At 42.4% G+C, this 21250-nt stretch overlaps 1 protein-coding gene across 4 annotated transcripts in view; it reads left to right on the top strand.

Annotated features, from left to right (window-relative positions):
- The first annotated feature begins 361 nt into the window (after positions 1-361).
- The window catches only part of LOC115179856 (beta-1,3-galactosyltransferase 1-like), a 122725-nt gene continuing 101836 nt past the window's right edge, over positions 362-21250 (top strand). For all 4 annotated transcript variants that reach the window (XR_003873006.1, XM_029741711.1, XM_029741710.1 and 1 more), the window contains exon 1: positions 362-424. The gene's annotated coding sequence lies outside the window, so the exon portion shown is untranslated. The remainder of the gene's footprint in view (positions 425-21250) is intronic.

Genomic DNA, 21250 nt, shown 5'->3' with positions numbered 1-21250 from the left:
AGCAGTTTAGCAAAATGGTCACACTGTGAAGTCGAGTCATGAGTTAATTTAGCCTAAAATTGTCTAATTCCAATTGTCTGTTATGAGTAGCATCATATCCATGCAAACTCTACAAAAATCCACATTAGCTTACTTCTCAGCTTTTGCAGTGCAATTCCTTGAAGCCATAGTCATGCATTGCAAATGTGTTCAGTAGCAATGTCAGTCAACCTTGCTAAAGAAAGTAAAATCCTCACTTCCAGACAGATTGATTGGCTACTCTTCATTTCGCAAATAATCCTGATTGGACAGCTCTCTTGTCAGCTGCAGTACCGCATACAGTCACTATCATGTCTCCCCCACTCCTTTCTTGCGGTGAGATCAGATGCAGGACCCACACAGTTTCAGCACCTCTTGTCTTGGTGGGATGTAGACAACTAGACCGGTAGGTTCAAATGCTTTGTAAACTGAATCCTATTGCTGCTATTTGTGTTTGTCCAGTGGCGACAGCCCGCAACAGTTTACTGAACACTTGGTACAAGCTTTCGTCGTCATTCAGTCTTTTTATTTCCTGCATGCCACTACTTTGTGGTTAGATTATAATCGTTTTATAGTGACAGTGCAAACCATTCGGTCGCTGCTTCTTTGTGTTTAGAAATGCATCGTCCGTTGTTTGCTGTTGTCCTATTGGCTTTTCCCTCTGATGGACCGTCCGGGACTCCAAAGGAATGTTCTGTTATTGAAGACTGCGTCTCACATTAGCAGTGATGCTGCGATGTTTTGTGGTCCAGGATTGTCCGTAGATTTGATGTAACCTACGGCTTTGATGCAAAGCGATCCAAATAGCTATGAGTTGAAACCCTTTTATTGCTGCGCTTGAAGTGAATTGCGCAAGGCTAGCCTACATGTTTATCTCATTTTGAACTTCATGTCATATTGTTGTTTGTTGATATAGGCTATCATACTGAGCACATGCCTCTGGAACAAGTCCACTAGCACTTACTGTATGTCGTCCAAATACTACAGGGCGTTCAGCATAGGGACATACATTAATATACAACTACTGTTTTAAATACCACACATAGGCTACACTAACAGTATATTTTACTCAGAATCTCCCTCATCAAGTGAGAACCTATACGCCTAGGGAGGCAAGGATTCATCATATTCAAATCATAAACATGTGAATTATGAATGGTTTCTTAATATCGACTTTGCATAGGCTACAGTATATTCACTTTTTACGTATTGATTTTCATATTACGTTTTGGTGATAGCATCTGTTTTTTGACATGATGGTGCACCAGCCACACCACACTTCACTAGTGAGATGAACATGTAATTGCTATACTTGAAAAAGCCTTTAATTATATATATCATAGGGGAGGAGAGGACGAGCAGTGTTGATAGAGGCATCTGTTTGCAGTAAGTAGGTTCAACGCACTTGTTCTACTACAATGACCTTGCACATACAACGCCAATAACTGCACGAGGACAACAAATGTTACATACCCAACAGTAGGTCGTTGATTTGTTTACTGTCCAGGACTAGAGTAACACCACTGTTTACCATTTAGGTGTAGTATACACGAGCATGACAGAGTAAATCAAACCAAGACTGAACCTCCTCCGTTTTTAGAACTGTTGATTGTAGCCAATAAGGCATAGTGACCGTTTAAGCTGCAGCGTCTTGTCATTCTATGAACAGTGTGTCTAAACCTCGGGAAATCCATTGGCAGAGATTTATTATGACAGAGCCTTTGTGGGAGGAAACGCCATAGATCTCACAGGCTTTTTCACTGTGCGACTGATCCTCTTTTGGAATTACACTGCTGTTTGAAGTTGCTACATTAATACTTTTCGCACACTTGCTTGTCAGAGAGTAATGCTGTAGCAAGAAGCATAGTCCGTCTTGTGTAAGCGCAGCCTCTCTCTGTCTCTCGACCTTACAGTGCCTGGTCGCTAATTCCCCCGGTCCTGCCAAAATTCCCTCATTTAAACCTGCGTTCTGGCATCCTACCAGTAACTGATATTTTACGGGTGAAAAAAAAATGTCCCATTTAATTTCAAACATCCTCAGTGCCCCTTTTATCTCATTTGACAAGAAATGCAGCAGTTGAATCTCAATGAAACAATTACATATCAACATAGTTGTCTTGGACAGATGGAAGCTTTAATTGTGGAGAACAATGTAGGTTGTGGAAGAGAGGAGAGAGGAGGGGTCTTTATATGTACAAGGGAATGAGATGCTGAATTGGTTTGATCCATCTAAACACTGTCATATTGACTGATCTCAATAATATCATACTTATCACAATGGCCTATTCTTCTGTACTGCATTGAAAGATTACGGTTCCTTCAATAGCTATCATGGGCCATAATCAAAGCGAAAGCGTTTTATTTCTCCTGGCTGTACCCTACAGCGTCTATGTTCACGTTTGCATTACCTTAGATATAGATCGATAGTAAGTCAATACAGTAAGTAGCCGTGTGCTGACAGCAGGCCATGCATTGGTCAAGTGTAATAGGAACCCACTAAAAGCCTTCGATGCACATTCCCTTAACGTCAACAGCGGTGGTCGACGGGAAGCAACGATTTGCCTTAGGAAACATCCTGTGCATTTTTTTAGAAGCACTGATTCCCGTCAAATGTATTGCAATATTGAACGTGTACCGATCCAGGTCATATCACAAACCCTCTTATCTTTAAATAGCTACTTATCTTTTACCGTAAGCCATGTCCCATTGACACTGGTGGAGAGAAGCACCAGTGTATTAACTCTCTGAGGGGCATTTGATTGCGTGTTTATGGCCCTTCTCTCCACTGGGTACTTGCTTAAGATTCATTTTATGCGTTGTTCCGTTCGTGTAGGGAACATGTAGGTCTACATCAAGGATGTATTTGACTTGAGAAATTGATCCTTTGAAATATACACTTTATAACAATGCAACAGTGTACTGCCACAGTTTTAATGGAATGGAATATTGAATGCTCTTTTACCCACAGGGATAATAAAATATCCAAGAGCTACATATTCTTAATTACATTTGTGTGCTGTGGTGGAATGCTATTTATAAGAATCTACAAGGTTAATAGTTAATTCAGGAGATAAACACCATGTGACGATGGATGGCATCGATAAGAGAGCGATAGAAATGTGGATTGCAAAATAGCATATTACGTTGTTCCCAGGTCATGTGCACTTCAGCGGTGTTTTTTTCTTTTCTTATCAGATCAATTTAAAAGGAAAATCTGTGTCGCCGGTAAACTTTTCGTTTTTTTTTTCTCAGGGGAATATTTCTGTCTTTCAAGTCTAGCAAGCCTGAGCTTGTCAAATGCCAATCTTCTTTTGTCCAAACAGAGTCAGCTTGAAACAGCTGCCATTTTATTAACACCTTGTGGATGTGTGTATACTGGGTCAGTATTTGGGATTGTTTTAGTTGAAGGCCTTTTAAAAGCCTGCTATATGGCAGGTTGGTTTAGTAAGGGGCCTAGCAGGAGCATAAACTGTTACGGGTGTCGTACTGATCAGACCAAAACGCAGCGGGAACGTGTATACTCATCTTCTTTTTAATGTGAAGAAGGAAAAACAAACAAATCGCGTATACAAAACAAACGAACGACACTAACAGTCCTATCAGGTGCTCAGACACTAAACAGGAGACAACTACCCACAAAATCCCACAGAAAAACACCTCTTAAATAGGACCTTCATTTAGAAGCAACTAGGAGCAGCTGCTTCCAATTGAAGGTCAACCCCAAAAACTAAACATAGAACTAGACATACTAGATAAACATAGAAATATATTAACATAGAACATAGCCCAACAAACCCCGAAACACTCTGAACAAACACCCCTCTTACATAATAGCATAACCCAACAAACCCCAAACCACATAAAACAAACACCCCCTGCCACGTCCTGACCAAACTACAATAACAAATAACCCCTTTTACTGGTCAGAACGTGACATAAACTCTCCCTGTAAAGTGTCCTCCTCTGTTTATAATAAATACAGTTTACCCCTTACATATGAATTATTATGACTTAGAGTGTCATATATTTTACTATTATATTCCTGTCTCCATAGGAGAACCCTTTTTGGTTCCAAGTAGAACCCTTTTTGGTTCCAGGTAGAACTCTTTTGGGAAAGGGTTCTACATGGAAACCAATAGGGCTCTACCTGGAACCAAAAAGGGTTCTTCAAAGTGTTCTCCTATGAGTACAGCTGGAGAGCCCTTTTAGGTTCTAGATGCACCTTTTTTTCTAAGACTGTAGCTGTAGTCGGTTGGCTATATATTATTTTTGTGACCATGTTTTTGTGGGACTATATTCTGCCTAAAGCAATAGTTCACTTGTTTTACCAAAATACTCTATGTATTTCTGCTGGTAATGTCAATTGTGTTGGTATACCATGCATAAAAGGCACTAGTCTTGTGTAGTATAGTCTTAATATGAACCACAGTACAGCTATAATACAATTCCTCACATTTCCATTAGTGATTTTCATTCTCCTAGCATCTCCAATGTTTTCATGCTGATGTGATTTGACCTGTGCTGTCCTCCTCTATACAGAGTCACTAACAAATGCAACTGTACATTTCATCCATCTCACTCAATGCTCGGCCTTGATCATCTTTGTCATTGCCATCCAGAGTTTTTTGGATCACTAGATAATCCCTTTAGCTATGACAGTCACACATGGCTCCCGTCCTGCTTGTGCTTTCCAAGGCCCAAATGTGACAGCAGCACACAGTCAGTCAACCACAGTGACACTATTTTAATGTTTTATTTGATTTGACACATGCATAAAATAGGCTGGCTAGACACATGTTGACATTTAGCAGATGCTCTTATCCAGAGCGACTGAGTGCATACAATTTCGTACTGGTCCCCCGTGGGAATCAAACCCACAACCCTGGCGTTACATGCCCCATGCTCTACCAACTGAGCCACAAAGGACCACAACACTGTCTGTACACCAAAGGGCATGCAACGCCAGTGATTAGGAAGGTACAGAGTCAAATTTGATTGTGTTGTACAGTATGTGAATGGTTGTTTAATCAGTGATTTAAGCAAAGCCAAGCTATAGACACAAGCATTGTCCACCATATTTGTTTACAAGAATGGCAAATGGCCCTGTATTTCAAACACAGCGTTGTTATCCTCCGTAAGCATTCTAATGGCAGACGTCCACATTCATTTTCTGCAAAACAATTGAATAGCGTGTGATGTGATGTGAACGTGTCGGAGCGGACCCAAGCGGCTGTCACGCCAAAACCACAAACACATCCCAGGTTGATGAGGTGAGCTACCGCCATCTGAAGAATTGTGAGCAATGCGATGTCTAATGAACGCAGCTACATAAACTCAGTCCATTATCTTTCCCAAGAAAATCCAATGGCTGATTATGTGGGGGATCTAAACTGTAAACTTGCAGTCGCAGTCTTCCTTTAAGTGCTTTAGACAGTATGTGAGGACCTTTAGGACAAAGGTTTCCCTTTAACACGTCCTTGGAGCTCGTAGAGCTGGTATCACTGTGTTCGGCAGCCAATCTGGGACAAGAGATAAAGAGGAGGCAAATGCAGCACGATTCCCCCACATCAGCAGCATCAACAGCCGTAGCCCACTTTGTTTTCTGCAGCCCTGCCGCCACCAAGCTGGGACAACACCGACTCTGGTCCGTGCTCTGCAGTGTTGGTGTGTGGATCTACAGTACATGAGCAGCCTACAGAGCATAGGCCACCACACCACTGTTGGCTGTGGGAAGGGAAGAGCTCCAAGCTCTGAGAGTATAATTTCTCGGGTATAATTTGGTTCTGCTGAAGGGCCTTTGTTGGTTTGCCAACCTGGCCACTGGAGGCGGACGGCTCCCAGCTCCCCTGGTCAAGTGGATGATTGGATTTGCGCTGCAGTAGTCATACAAGAGAGGTGCTTCAGGGGGACGAGCAGTCCCCTCGCTGTCTCCTTGTGTTAAACTTTGGCAAGTGCCCTTTTTCCAACAATAGTAGTTGTTGAATCTGCTCCTATATTTCCATTATGTAGAAGCTGTTATGTCCCACCCAAACCACATACATTATGTCTCTGGTCCTGTGCCATTTAGAAGGGGGGTCAGGCTCAGCGCGCCATTAGAACCATTTTAGCTCTTAATTGTTTTTTTTATCCTCCTAGAACACAGCACGGCTCCAAACTCATGATGGGCCTGGGTTAGAGGTCGAGAGACTGAGAGAAAGGGAGGATGAGGAAGAGGAGGCTTGGTCCATACATGTTACTTTGCATATCTGAAGCCATGTACAGACCACTATAGCCCCCAGATGTCACATTGAAGGATTATGGCTTGTTGGAAGGACATACTACATTTAGATATGACAAGGTAACCTTGTTCGCATTGTCAATTCTAGTCTGTTTCCACGCTGTGAGTCTGTGAACAAAACAATATTACAGCTCAGTGGACTACAATGTTCCATTTGAATACTAATTTGTTCACTCCAATAGGCTATGCACTACACAGGAGGTTGGTGGCACCTTTATTGGTGAGGACGGGCAAGTGGCAATGGCTGGAGCGGAATAAGTGGAAAGGTATCAACAACATCAAACGCATAGTTTCTATGTGTTTGATGCCATTCCATTCGCTCCGTTCCAGCCATTATTATGAGCCGTCCTCCCCTCAGCGGCCTCCGCTGATGCACTATTCTGATTGTTTATAGAGTATATAGGATGGAGTAGACCTAACAGTATTTTTATTGCAAACAGTAATTAGATACAGACCACGCATGTTTCAGTTTCCCTCTGAGATCTGCATGTCAATTTGACATTTGCCTTCCGCTCAGAATTATGCCTCTCAAATTGATTTTGAAGGGAGGCTGGTTTAATATAGAACTGTCTGATCCCTGGCTTATCCCCGATGGTCACATGACCTACTAGTACTAGGGGATTTAAACACTCTATGAATCAGAGGTGCTCTTTAAAGGCTTTAACTGACTTTGAAATGAACCAAAAAATTGAAGATCACTTAAAAAGAAACACACACATTGACTCATCTCATTCGCTCCACTAGACTCGTCTTCTGTGAGAAAGAAAGCGAGAGGTATTCGTATTTATTATGGATCCCCATTAGTTCCTGCCAAGGCAGCAGCTACTCTTCCCGGGGTTTATTATGGATCCCCATTAGTTCCTGCCAAGGCAGCAGCTACTCTTACCAGGGTTTATTATGGATCCCCATTAGTTCCTGCCAAGGCAGCAGCTACTCTTACCAGGGTTTATTATGGATCCCCATTAGTTCCTGCCAAGGCAGCAGCTACTCTTCCTGGGGTTTATTATGGATCCCCATTAGTTCCTGCCAAGGCAGCAGCTACTCTTACCGGGCTTTATTATGGATCCGCATTAGTTCCTGCCAAGGCAGCAGCTACTCTTCCTGGGGTTTATTATGGATCCCCATTAGTTCCTGCCAAGGCAGCAGCTACTCTTACCAGGGTTTATTATGGATCCCCATTAGTTCCTGCCAAGGCAGCAGCTACTCTTCCTGGGGTTTATTGTGGATCCCCATTAGTTCCTGCCAAGGCAGCAGCTACTCTTACCAGGGTTTATTATGGATCCCCATTAGTTCCTGCCAAGGCAGCAGCTACTCTTCCTGGGGTTTATTATGGATCCCCATTAGTTCCTGCCAAGGCAGCAGCTACTCTTCCTGGGGTTTATTGTGGATCCCCATTAGTTCCTGCCAAGGCAGCAGCTACTCTTCCTGGGGTCCCAACACATTAAGGCACTTACATCACACATAAAATAAAAGATAAAACAGTACATCATATAACATTATTACATATCTACAATACAAAATGTATAATACCACCATACAACATTATTTCAAGGTACGTGTGTGTAGAGTGCTAGCTTTTGTGTGCGTATACGTGTGTGTGTACTAGAGGTTGACCGATTATGATTTTTCAATGCCAATACCGATACCGATTATTGGAGTACCAAAAACCCCGTACCGATTAATTGGCCGATTTTTTAAATATATATATATATATATATATATATATATATATATATATATATATATATATATATATATATATATATATATATATATATTTGTAATAATGACAATTACAACAATACTGAATTAACACTTTTATTTTTACTTAATATAATACATAAATAAAAATCTATTTAGTCTCAAATAAACAAGGAAACATGTTCAATTTGGTTGAAATAATGCAAAAACAAAGTGTTGGAGAAGAAAGTAAAAGTGCAATATGTGCCATGTAAAAAAGCTAACGTTTAAGTTCCTTGCTCAGAACATGAGAACATATGAAAGTTGGTGGTTCCTTTTAACATGAGTCTTCAATATTCCCAGTTAAGAAGTTTTAGGTTGTAGTTATTATAGGAATTATCGGACTATTTCTCTTTATACCATTTGTATTTCATATACCTTTGACTATTGGATGTTCTTATAGGCACTATAAGCCTAATCTTGGGAGTTGATAGGCTTGAAGTCATAAACAGCGCTGTGAAGCAAGCATTGCGAAGAGCTGATGGTAAACGCAGGAAAGTGCTATTTGAATGAATGCATACGAGCCTGCTGCTGCTTACCACCGCTCAGTCAGACTGCTCTATCAAATATCAAATCATAGACTTAATTATAATAAACACACAGAAATACGGGCATTTAGTCATCAATATGGTCAAATCCGGAAACTATAATTTCGAAAACAAAACGTTTATTTTTTCAGTGAAATACTGGAACCGTTCCGTATTTTATCGAACGGGTGGCATCCATAAGTCTAAACATTGCTGTTATGTTGCACAACCCTCAATATAATGTCATAATCATGTAAAATTCAGGCAAATTAATTATGGTCTTTGTTAGGAAGAAATGGTCTTCACACAGTTCGCAACAAGCCAGGCGGCCCAAACTGCTGCATATACCCTGACTCTGTTTGCACAGAACCCAAGAGAAGTGACACAATTTCCCTAGTTAATATTGCCTGCTAACATACATTTCTTTTGACTAAATATGCAGGTTTAAAAATATATAGGCATTGATGTTCATGGTTAAGTACATTGGTGCAACGGCAGTGCTTTTTTCACGAATGCTCTTGTTAAATCATCACGAGTTTGACAAAGTAGGCTGTGATTCCATGATAAATTAACAGGCACCGCATTGATTATTTGCAACACAGGACAAGCTAGTTAAACTAGTAATATCATCAACCATGTGTAGTTAACTAGTGATTATGTTAAGATTGATTGTTTTTTTATAAGATAAGTTTAATGCTAGCTAGCAACTTACCTTGGCTCCTTGCTGCACTCGCATAACAGGTGGTCAGCCTGCCACGCAGTCTCCTCGTGGAGCGCAATGTAATCAGCCATAATCGGCGACAAAAAAAATGCAGATTACCGATTGTTATGAAAACTTGAAATCGGCCCTAATTAATCGGCCATGCCGATTAATCGGTCGACCTCTAGTGTGTACCTGTGTGTGTATCTCTTCACAGTCCCGCTGTTCCATAAGGTGTTTTAAAAAAAAAAAATCTGATTCTACTGCTTGCATCAGTTACCTGATGTGGAATAGAGTTCCATGTAGTCTGTTCTAGACTTGAGGATTGTAAAGAGACCTCTGGTGGCATGTCTTGTGGGGTATGCATGGGTATGCATGAGCTGTGTACTAGTAGTTTAAACAGACAGCTCGTGCATTCAGCTTGTCAACGCTTCTTACAAAAACAAGTAGTGATGAAGTCAATATCTCTTCCACTTTGAGCCATGAGAAATTGACATGCATATCATTAATGTTAGCTCCCTGTGTACATTTAAGGGCCAGCCGTACTGCCCTGTTCTGAACCAATTGTACATTTCTTAAGTCCCTCTTTGTGGCACCTGACCACACGACTTAACAGAAGTTCAGGTTCAACAAAACTAGGACCTGTAGGACCTGCCTTGTTGATAGTGTTGTTAAGAAGGCAGAGAAGGGCTTTATTATGGACAGACTTCTCCCCATCTTAGCTACTGTTGTGTAATGGGAAGGGGTATCACCTCCCCCTCTTTTTTCTCTGTTTACCGTAGTTAGCTAGGTGAGATGAAATGACTGGAAGAAAGCCAATGAGCAAAGTAATGCACTGCTTTTCCTGGAGCATATTCAGGGAGGGAGTCAGACTCCCCAGCTACAATTTTGACCCAAAAATGTCTTCTTTTGGTACCACTCTGTCCTGTAGATATATTTACAGCATGGTACTGGCTTGCCTCATTTTGACTATTTTCCAAGTAGTTCATTTTACCAAGGATATAAATTCCCCAAGGTGAAGTTAAAATGTGTACATTTAGCTCTATATCCAAGCATTTTGGATTTGAGATCATACCCAGGGCTGGATTACCGAACGGGCATGCAGGGCACGTGCCCTGTGGCCCCCGATTTCCAGGGGGCCCCTAACCAAGTAATGTGTGCCTCCTGGAGGGCAGGTTGTATATGTTAGGAAAATGTGTAGAATTGCAGGAAATTTGCTGGAGGCCGGTGCCCCGAGGCCTCAAATGCAGTAGCCCGGCCCTGATCCAACCTCTCTCCATTACCAATAAACAGGGGAAGTTAGCATTTTTTTTGGGGGGGGGGTGTATAATCTTTGTTCTTTTGTAACTTTCTCACTCATCATTATTCATGATTATCCATATTCATGGTAGCATACACGTTAATGTAGAAGTGTTCAGAAACATCTTCTATTCTTATTTACAATAAAAAATGACTTCAACATGACATTATGCACCATTCAGTTCCTATTGGGCAAAGCATAATCTGAAACACAAACCCCCCAAAAAACTGCAGATGCATCCAACAAGTTTGTAGAATCACAAGCTTAATGTAGTCATTGCGGGCTAGGAATATGGGACCAAATACTAACATTTTGCATACTTGAATACACTTACATTTAAGTGAATTTGTCTAAATGCTTATGATTTTTTTTTGTCATCAAGTGAAAATACTCTTACATAAAAGGTGACATTCTGTACTGTGACCTCATATGAAATATTTGATCTCAAATCCAAAATGCTGTAGTATAGAGCCAAATTGCGTGTATTTACTGTCCTCTGGGAATTGTGGAAAGAAAATCTATGACTTAAGGATGAAGGAATGCTCTGTTATCCCTCCTGAGGGGAATCAATTGTGTGCACTACTTACATTATTGTTCTTTAATTTTGTCACGACTTCAGGTCCTCTCCTTGTTTGGGCGGCGCTCGGCGGTCGGTGCTCGGCGGTCGGCGTCGCCGGTCTTCTAGCCTTCATCGTTCCACTTTTCATTTTCCACGTGTTTTGTCTTGTTTTTCCTCACACCTGGTTCCAATTCCCTCAATTACTTGTTGTGTATTTAACCCTCTGTTCCCCCCATGTCTTTGTGTGGCAGTGTTTATTGTAGTGCTTGTGCACGTTCCCCGTGAGCGTACGACGGGTTATTTTTTGTGCCTATTTATCTTGTTGTTCTGGATGCTGTTGGTTTTGCTTAATAAATCTCTGGTTATTACCCAGTTCTGCTCTCCTGCGCCTGACTTCTCTGCCGCCAATTACGCACCCCGCTACAAATTTGTAGTTGTTTGTTTTTGTTTAATCATGTGATGCTACTGTACAGATAGAGGTCACCGTTTTCACAGTTTATTTTTGATGAGACCCCCAGTACTGTAGGCATTTGAACATGGATTTGAACATGGATGTTGAATGTATTGCATTTTGTAGTTTAACAAGGTTTTAAAGAACATCATCTGTTGTGGTCAAAATAGTAAATACGACCTGACTTGTACTTCAACTATAATCCAGATATTTGGATTTAGCCATTTCTTAGCAGAACATCTGTCTTCTTCGGTCCTTATTTTCCTTTTGCAGGTTACACAAAATGTTATTGCTTCATGATACGGGCATTGTGATGTGTTGCACACAATATCATCTCTCATTTGTTGCGCCCATGCATATTTCATGATGCAGTTGATTACAGTTTCTGGATGATGTTCATATTTAATATACACAGGGCATTGGATGGGATGAACTCACACAAAGGAAGATACTGGATTATGTCTTGAGTATACATATTATACATCGTGATTACCACAAGTCGGTAATGCTCCAGCAATTTTTTCAGATGTATATCAGATGCTATCAATTACCTTATGAAAGCAGGAATTCAATTGAATCTGTTCAATGCAACAAGGATTGCTTCCGTGACACATATTATGCTCCCTTGGCCCCTTCTGAAGACGTGGATGTTCATTAAGGCAGCCTTCCGCACCTCTCTGATTCAGAGGGGTTGGGTTAAATGTGGAAGACACATTTCAGTTGAATGCATTCAGTTGTTTAACTGACTAGGTATCCCCCTTTCCTTTCTCACTTTGTCCTGTGCACCTTTCACCTTGCTGTCAACTGACCCAGGACCAGTTTATACATCAGGAGTGGTGTAAAGTACTTAAGCAAAAATACTTGAAAGTCCTACTTAAGTTGTTTTTTTGGGGTATCTGTACTTTACTATTTATATTTTTGACAACTATTACTTTTACTCCTCTACATTCCTAAAGAAATAATGTATGTTTTTCCGTGACACCCAAAAGTACAAAATTATGAATTCTAAACAGGACAGGAAATCGCCCAATTCACACACTTATCAAGAGAACATCCCTGGTCATCCCTACTGGCTCTGATCTGGCAGATTCACTAAACACACATGCTTCATTTGTAAATTATGTTGGAGTGTTGGAGTGTGCCCTTGACTGTCCGTAAATAAAATAAAAATGCAAGAAAATTGCGCCGTTTGGATTGCCAAATAGAAGTAATTTGAAATTATTTATACATTTACTTCTACTTTTGATACTTAAGTATATTTTTGCAATTACATCTACTTTTACTCAAGTATGACAATTGGGTACTTTTTCCACCACTGTACATCAGCACATAAAGCCATTGAGTCTTTCCGAAACTGAAATATGTGATGAGCCTCCTTTTGATTAAATCTTTGAAAGCAAACTCCTTGATCTTCATACAATACTGATTTAATCTCATTGTGCTTAGGAGCATCTGCCAGCGACCCAGAAAATTGGGAAGGGATGGAGTGATTATGATGAGTGATCTGATAACTCCACACGATGGACAATAAACCAAGCTTAGACTTCAGATGCACATTAATCTCTTTATATTGGCTTATAGGAAAATATACTTCTGTTCACTGTGCTTATCACCTCGCCTTAGCAAAGTATAAGTAAAAAAAAAAATCGAGATAAATTGTGCCATCTGGAATATTTTTTCCTTACATATTCCCAAGCATCTACCGATGTGTGTCCAAATAATCAATCTCTTCTTAATGTGGTTGATAGTTATCATCAGTCTTGATCTACTAAGTTAAAATGTATATTTCTCATGTCTCCTGACCCTTCCAGCTAAATTAAGATGAGCTCATGATTAAGGCTGTGGCGGTCACAAAATTTAGTCAGCCGGTGATTGTCAAGCAAATAACTGTCGGTCTCACGGTAATTGACTGTTAATTACCATAAACAAATTTAGCATCTCCAGGCTTCCACATATAGCCTACAAGCCACTGGTGTGGCTATGCCAAATGGCTGTGGGCTACACTAGTTCATTTAGCAGACAAGATTTGTTTAGAATTCCGTGGCGTTATTTTATATTATTTTATAGTATGAAGAATACACGTGATCGTGTCTTTCTCATAGTCTACAAGTGAAGCCAGACACATCGAGATGCAACTGCGCGTGTTCTTATCCAATTCCAAGGTGCATATTGAAGATATTGGAAGAACTTTCCACATTTACTTTTCTTCAGCCAATAAGATGATTAGGCCTAACGAACAGCAAAAGCATTAGCCTATGTCAGGTCGCAATTGTAAATGAGAACTTGTTCTCAACTTACCTACCTGGTTAAATAAAGGTGAAATAAAATAAAAATAAATGTCAATCTACTATCCCCCATAGTACAAAAGTCGACCTGTTCTATTCTGTACAATAAATAAATGTTCCAAACATAGTCTGGGACAGTTGTGGGGTGCGATAGATCCCAAATTAATAGAACCACTAGCATAAAAAAAACAACGTTTTTTACTCAATGCGGCTGACGCAATGGATCAAAACGTTTAGCTTAAATGTTGATAAACTATTAGGCTATTTTTTGACATTATAAGTGCAGCAATGCGCACATGGCAGTAGGCTATAAGCGCACATTTTCCATTAGCGAGAAAACACCACTATCAACAGCAGTAGTGTAAAGTACTTAAGTAAAATACTTTAAAGTACTACTGTCACACTGTTTAATGATTGGAGACAGGCGCAAGAATACGTAATATTTTTATTTATTTCTCCACCCAAAATAAAGGACGTCATGAAAACGACGGGGACGAAGCCCAAAACAAACACGTGTGTATATATATAACACAGGGATGTAACCCAAACAAAAGAGCGAGGTGTAAACCTCTAAATAATACAAGGGACGAGACCCGTAATAGTGCACAATAACACGTAGCACGAAAGCCGATACAACGGAGCACAGGTACTCACAAGACCAACGGACATAGGGACAATAATTGCCAAGGACAATGGGGAACAGAGGGCACATATATACACATACTAATCAGGGGGAATGGGAACCAGGTTTGTGTAATGAGACAAGACATTCCGGGGTTGGTGGTAATGAATCCAATTCAGTGATGTCTAGAAGGCCGGTGACGCAGACCTCCGGAGCTGGTGAACGGAATGAGCAGCAGTACCGGGGGGATCTGTGATAGTACCCCCTCCCCCCTGACGCGCTGCACTAGTAGCGGGATGACACCGGTCTCGGGGGCGACCACAGGGACGCGGTGCGCGTCAGTCAGGGCGCCAACGGTGAAAATCCCTGGTCTGCGAATCGTCCAGGATGTCCACCGCAGGATCCCAGGACCGCTCCTCTGTGCCGTACCCCTCCCATTTGATGAGATACTGGAGACGTCCTGCCCGACGCCTCAAATCCAGGACTTCATGGACTGAGTATGCCGGACCTCCCTCGATGTCCCGAGGAGGAGGCGGGGCGTCACTGGGTCCAGCCTCAACGAGGGGACCAGGCACCACTGGCCTGAGGAAAGACACATGAAAAGTCTGGTTAATGCGGTAATCAGCAGGGAGTTGCAAGTGGTACCTTACCTCATTAACCCTCCTCAGGACTTTAAATGTCCCCACAATCCGCGGGCTCAGCTTCCAGCAGGGCAGGCGGAGGGGCAGGTTCCGGGTGGAGAGCCAGACCCGGTCGCCTTGACAGAAAACAAGCACCTCACTGCGGTGGCAGTCGGCCTGCTCCTTGTGCCGACGCACGGCCCGCTGGAGACTAGTGTGCGGTCCAGGTCTTGTCAGCGCGAGGAAACCACTCGTCCACCACAGGGGCCTCGGTCTGGCTCGGATGCCAAGGTGCCAGGGCCGGCTAATATCCCAACACGCACTGGAAAGGAGTGAGGTTAGTGGAGGAGTGGCGGAGGGAATGCTGCGAGTACTCAGCCCAATCTAGAAAATCCACCCCCTCCCCTGCCGGTCCTGACAGTAACACCTCAGGAACCTTCCCACTTCCTGATTGACCCTCTCCACCTACCCATTAGCTTGAGGATGGTACCTAGAGGTGAGATTGACCCTGACCCCCAGGCATTCCATGAACGCTTTCCATACGTGTGAGGTGAACTGGGGGCCACGGTCTGACACAATGTCTTCTGGGATCCCGTAGTGCCGGAAGACATGCATAAAAAGAGCCTCCGCGGTTTGCATGGCCAACGGGAGCCCAGGCAGAGGAAGGAGGTGACAAGCTTTGGAAAACCAGTCCACAACGACGAGAACAGTGGTGTTCCCCTGGGAGGGGGGAAGGTCAGTGACAAAGTCCATCGAGAGGTGAGACCAGGGTCATTGTGAAACCGGCAAGGGAAGGAGCTTTCCATAAGGGAGGTGTCTGGCTGTCTTTTACTGGGCACAGACGGAGCAGGAAGAGACGTAAACCCGGGTGTCCCTAGCCAAGGTGGGCCACCAGTACTTCTCAGTCAGGCAGGCAATGGTACAGCTTATCCCAGGATGACCCGACACAGGCGCCATGTGCGCCCAGGTAAGGAGGCGGTCCCACACACCCGTGCGATTCTCCGGGCACTGTGCATGTGCAGGACCTGCCGTATGTCGGCATCCACATCCCACACCACTGGTGCGATGATACGGGACGGAGGGATGATGGGGTCTCCTCTCCCTGCCTCTCTGCGTGATAGAGGCAAGACAGGGCGTCTGCCTTCACGTTCTTCGAGCCTGGCCTATACGAAGCGGGAATTGGAACCTGGTGAAGAATAGAGCCCACCTGGCCAATCTCGGGTTTAGCCTCTTCGCTGCCCTCTTCACTGCCCAGGTTGTGGTAGTCCGTCCACACCAGGAAAGGGTGTTTAGACCTCTCTAGCCAGTTCCTCCACGCCCTCAGAGCCTTCTTGACCGCCAATATTTCCCGGTGACCACTCGTTCCATCCGGGTGGAGGCTGCGATGGTCCGGAACTCACGGGCGAACTCTGAGGCAGTCCTAGATCCCTGGCGTAGTCGGAGTAGGCGCTCACCCCCCTCTCGGCCCTCCACAGAATGATCAAACACAGAGTTGATAGGAAGCGCTCATAGGACTCAACCTCGGGTCCGACCATTTCCCAGACCGCAGCACCACAGTCCAGGGCCCGTCCGGTCAGTGCTGAGATGACGGTGGCAACCCTGTCTCTCCCGGAGACAGTCTCAGTTTGGCGAGCGAAGTACAGGTAGCATTGCAGAAGGAATTCCTTGCATCTCGCTGGCGCGCCTTCAAAGCGCTCCAGGAGGGACGGGTATTCCGTGGACCGGCTCAGATAGGATCGAGGCAGGTAGTGGTGGTGTGGGGCCTTGTGCCGGAACCGGTCCTAGAGACTGGAGGGACTGCACATTCCCCTCCAAATGCAGGATGGTTGCCAGCACGCTGTCCATGGCTCTGCCAAGTCTGGAGAGACTGTCCTCGTGATGCTGGACTGTCTCCACGATGGTCGCCAGAAAGTGGTCTCATCTGGTTTACTTAATATAAGGAATTTTAAATGATTTATACATTTACTTTAGATAGAAGTATTTTTTAAACCAAATACTTTTAGACTTTTACTCAAGTAGAATTTTACTGGGTGACTTTTACTTTTACTTGAGTCATTTTCTATTAAGGTATCTTTACTTTTACTCAAGGATGACTGTTGGGTACTTTTTCCACCACTGATCACAAGTGACCGCAGTTACAATGATGCATGTAATGATTTTATTACAGGTGCATTTTTATGGTGAAAATGATCTTCCCCAAACGTGAAACTGCCAGTTAGGCTCTAAACCCCTTGTAAAGCGATTAATGTGCTTAATTTTAAGAAGTTATTTGGCCGCTTTAGTTGTGATACAAACCTTATCGAAACATATAGGCCTGTGGGCTAGGCTACATTAGGTGTGCTACTACGATTTGAAAAAGGTGCAAAAAAAAGCTAGTTTCTTATGCTGGGCTTCATTCACAAGTGATAATATATAATTCACAAGTGATAGGCTAACATTGTCACCCATCAGACTATTCTTGATTTAATCTTGTCTTTACATATACTAAATAATAAATGTATGAAATTTGTTTTGATTTAGAATTGACAATTATCGTGCACCTGTCTCGAAATAAGGTCAGCGGGAAAGAATACATGTCATCTATTCTCTTAAATAGCTGATGGAGGACACTTTTCCTGTGGTTAATTTTCATGCCTATAGAAATGTTGCGCAACATGAGCTCATGGGCTCTCATGAAGTGTTTGATTAGATTTTCGATTACATTTGCATTGATGTCAGAGTGATTAGAGGGACAATAGAGTACTGAGTACCAGCTAGCAAGTTTACTAATGACCAGCAGCAGCATCAGAGCTTGGAGAAGCCTAATTGCCGTGACTAAACAGTGTGGTGGTAATACGGCCAACGCAACAGCCCTACTCATGGTCATTCATTGTTTCTGTCAATTGTTATTTCTCTCTTGTCGTACTGTACTTAGCCTCCTGCTTAAATTGCTAGTTCTGAGAGTAGCAGTATATCCGTATCCCAAACCTGTAACTTTTGACAGTGTTCCATCCACCATCATGCAACATATCTCAACTTTAATTCACCATCTGTTCCTCTTGGACATTTTTCCACTGCGCTACTCTTCACCATTGTTCAACGATAATGAATGATCCATTATTGACTCCGTACTCTGCCAACAGAGTAGTGGATGTCAGCCCAAATGGAAAAAGTGTTATGAATATCCGCTATTCATTTATTGGGCATTTCAGTTTGGGGCATTAAAGACTGTCAGCGGTTGGAGAGAGATCAAAAGAACGGAGGCTCCACGCCATCATTTTGTCTCGTAAAAAAGACACCGTCAAGGATGCATGCATCACTCTTCTCAGCGAAACATCAACTGAGAGCCGGTAAACACACCACCAGTACATTACAGCCCATGTCTGCTCTGCAGTGTTGATCACAGCTCTGAATCAAAGATGTGGCAGGCACACTGTGATTCTTATCACCACAGAACCAATGGGTTCTGCTGTTTAAAAGCCAAACTTACAGCCATTAGGCCAAGCAGAATCTGTTTTATGACAGCTATCTGCTTTATTATCCGACATTTCGTTTTTTGCTTTGTGCTCAACACTTAGATGTTTGATTGTATCTTTCTCTATGAACTCTCTCCTAGAATTGTTATTACTTTTGGGGCATCTTCTTTTCATTATACACCATTACTGTTGATGAGGTTTAGTGAGACAAAGTAACTCATTGCCTGGCTAGCAAAATAGAAAGGAATTGAGGGTAACATTTTACTTGACACCCAGCGTCATAACACTTTATGACACGGTCATAACCATGTCATAATATGTCATAACAGCAGACATAATGTGTCATAACCTTTCATAATATGGTCATAACACTGTCATGACACATATGGTTAGACAAGTTGTGACATATATTGCGTCATTAAATGGCTGGTTATGACGCTTACATAAGACTGTCAAAACCCACAAAACCTACCACCCAAGGAAAAACATTTCATTACACCATAATTTACCTGTCAACAGTATGTTTAAGTTATATAACATTTTCTGAAATTGACCATATTAAATTATCATTGTAATTGCGCACACATTTATGTGAGACATACACCTACCCCAATGCTCTGTTGCTGATTACTGGGATGAATGCAGGAGCAGATTTCAGGAGCAGGACAAGCCTCTCTCTTTTTGACTGATGACTGACATGAGGGCATGTACATGATAGGCCTATCTGGCTTATATGATTAAGACGGTCATAATGCTTCTTGACATTGTCATAAAGTGTATTTTCTTAGTCCAAGTAAAGTGACACAGGATGGTCATGATGCTTTATGACAGTGTCATAAAGTGTATTTTCTACAAGTTATTTAAAATATGATGGGGAAAAAACATGACTGTAAATAATTAATTCCAACAACAACAACAAGGGATTTAAGAAACAAGCTTTAAAACAAAAGGAAACTTCTCGGCAGGGAAAAAAAAACACATTTGAATATAATTGGGTTTTGACACTCTTTTGTAGGTGTCATCACCAGCCATAAAATAACGCAATATATGTCACAACAGATGTAAATATATGTGTCATGACAGCGTTATGACCATTTTATGACAGGTTATGACAAGTTATGTCAGCTGTTAGGACGTAATATGACATGATTATGACCGTGTCATAACGTGTTATGACGCTGTGTGTCAAGTAAAGTGTTACCGAATTGAGAAATATTACAGTCTAAGGGCATCGTCCTTTGTGGTTTCTAATTAATATTGGACGTGGAAATGTAATGGGTCTCCAAGAGTCATAAGTCATTTGTAGGTGCATTGTAGGAAAATAATGAGAAATATTTTCACTGCAAGAATTAATCACTTTGAGTCACAGTTGGAGGTTTGTACAGAGCAGCCTCGGTACAGTAAAGTGAAACCAAATTTGAGAAATACATTTTTCTCCACTGGTAGCTAGGCTACAGTATATTCATCACCATTGAGCAAGCACTCAATGTTCCAGAAGATTGGCATAGTAGTCTGTGAGACACAGAAACCAGATGGTTTGCAGGTCAGGTTCCTCCACCATCTCCCAGCGACAATATTGAGTGCTGTGATTTATTGGGGGTGAAAGCCGGAGCAGCCTTCAAATAAAAGCAATAACTCTGAGCTTCCGGATGGTGCCGGGCCTAGCTGGCAAGCAACCGACAACCAACCGACTGTCTTTTCTTTTTTCCTCACAAACCCAAACGTGTCTGGGCCGCCGTTGTATTCTCACGCCTTGCCGTGCTCAAAGTTGATCATTATGGCCCCTGTAGATGGCTTATTACCGTTTCCTCCAGCGTTCGCCTGTCTGAAAGGCCTCCCAGGAACAGATTAGCGATCCAATAACGGTGGAGCATCCACCTCAGCAGCAGCAGGTGCTCCCCTGAGTGAATGCTGATTAGGCTGCTACCATGCAGAGCGGGTAGGCCCCGGAGCGAGACGGAGGATGAGACGTAGGAAAGGAAGGGTGACAGCAGGTGACCAGCCCTGCCGGTTCTGTTTACCCGTGTCTCAGCTGGTGCATGCTATAGAACAGGGATGGCCAACTGGACCCCACTTTTGTAAGCCCGCAGACCAATACTTTTTAAAAATAATAATACTTTTTTTGGAACTCAGTCGGGGTCTTAACTTACTGTTGAGAGTTAGAATAATAGAATACACAATGTGCAATTTCAAAAATTGGTTATGCATCAGTAGTCACTCAATTAGCCCATGTCAGCTAAAACAAATGAGATTGGTAAATGAGTCTAGCGGCCAGCTATCTAAACTTGTATTATGCATGGTCCAATTACCGCCCGGGGTGGGGCCCATTGATCATCAGTTATCATATTAAAAACTGCAAACATGATGAGTTCCGTTTTTTTGTGGACCCCACCCCGACCAAAGTTGCCCATCCCTGCTATAGAAGATAGGGAAAACATGTTCCCTTACGTGAAGCGGAATAGCACATCTCCCACACCGATGACATATTGCATGTATGAAAACTCTGGCCACAGTTATCAAGTTACAGTTATCAGTTATCAAGTAAACTCTAATGTAGTGTTGCCAGCCTCGTAAAAAGCCAGCATAAGCAAAGTCTACTGTATTTTCTGTAAGACAATAATATTCAGTCTACAATATGAAGCATGAACAAACAGAAATCATTGGAGCTTTTTTTCTTTATAAATATTTGTATGTAT

This window comes from Salmo trutta, chromosome 39, assembly GCF_901001165.1.
Source record: "Salmo trutta chromosome 39, fSalTru1.1, whole genome shotgun sequence".
Taxonomy (NCBI): domain Eukaryota; kingdom Metazoa; phylum Chordata; class Actinopteri; order Salmoniformes; family Salmonidae; genus Salmo; species Salmo trutta.
This window is presented reverse-complemented; position numbering and strand designations above follow the sequence as displayed.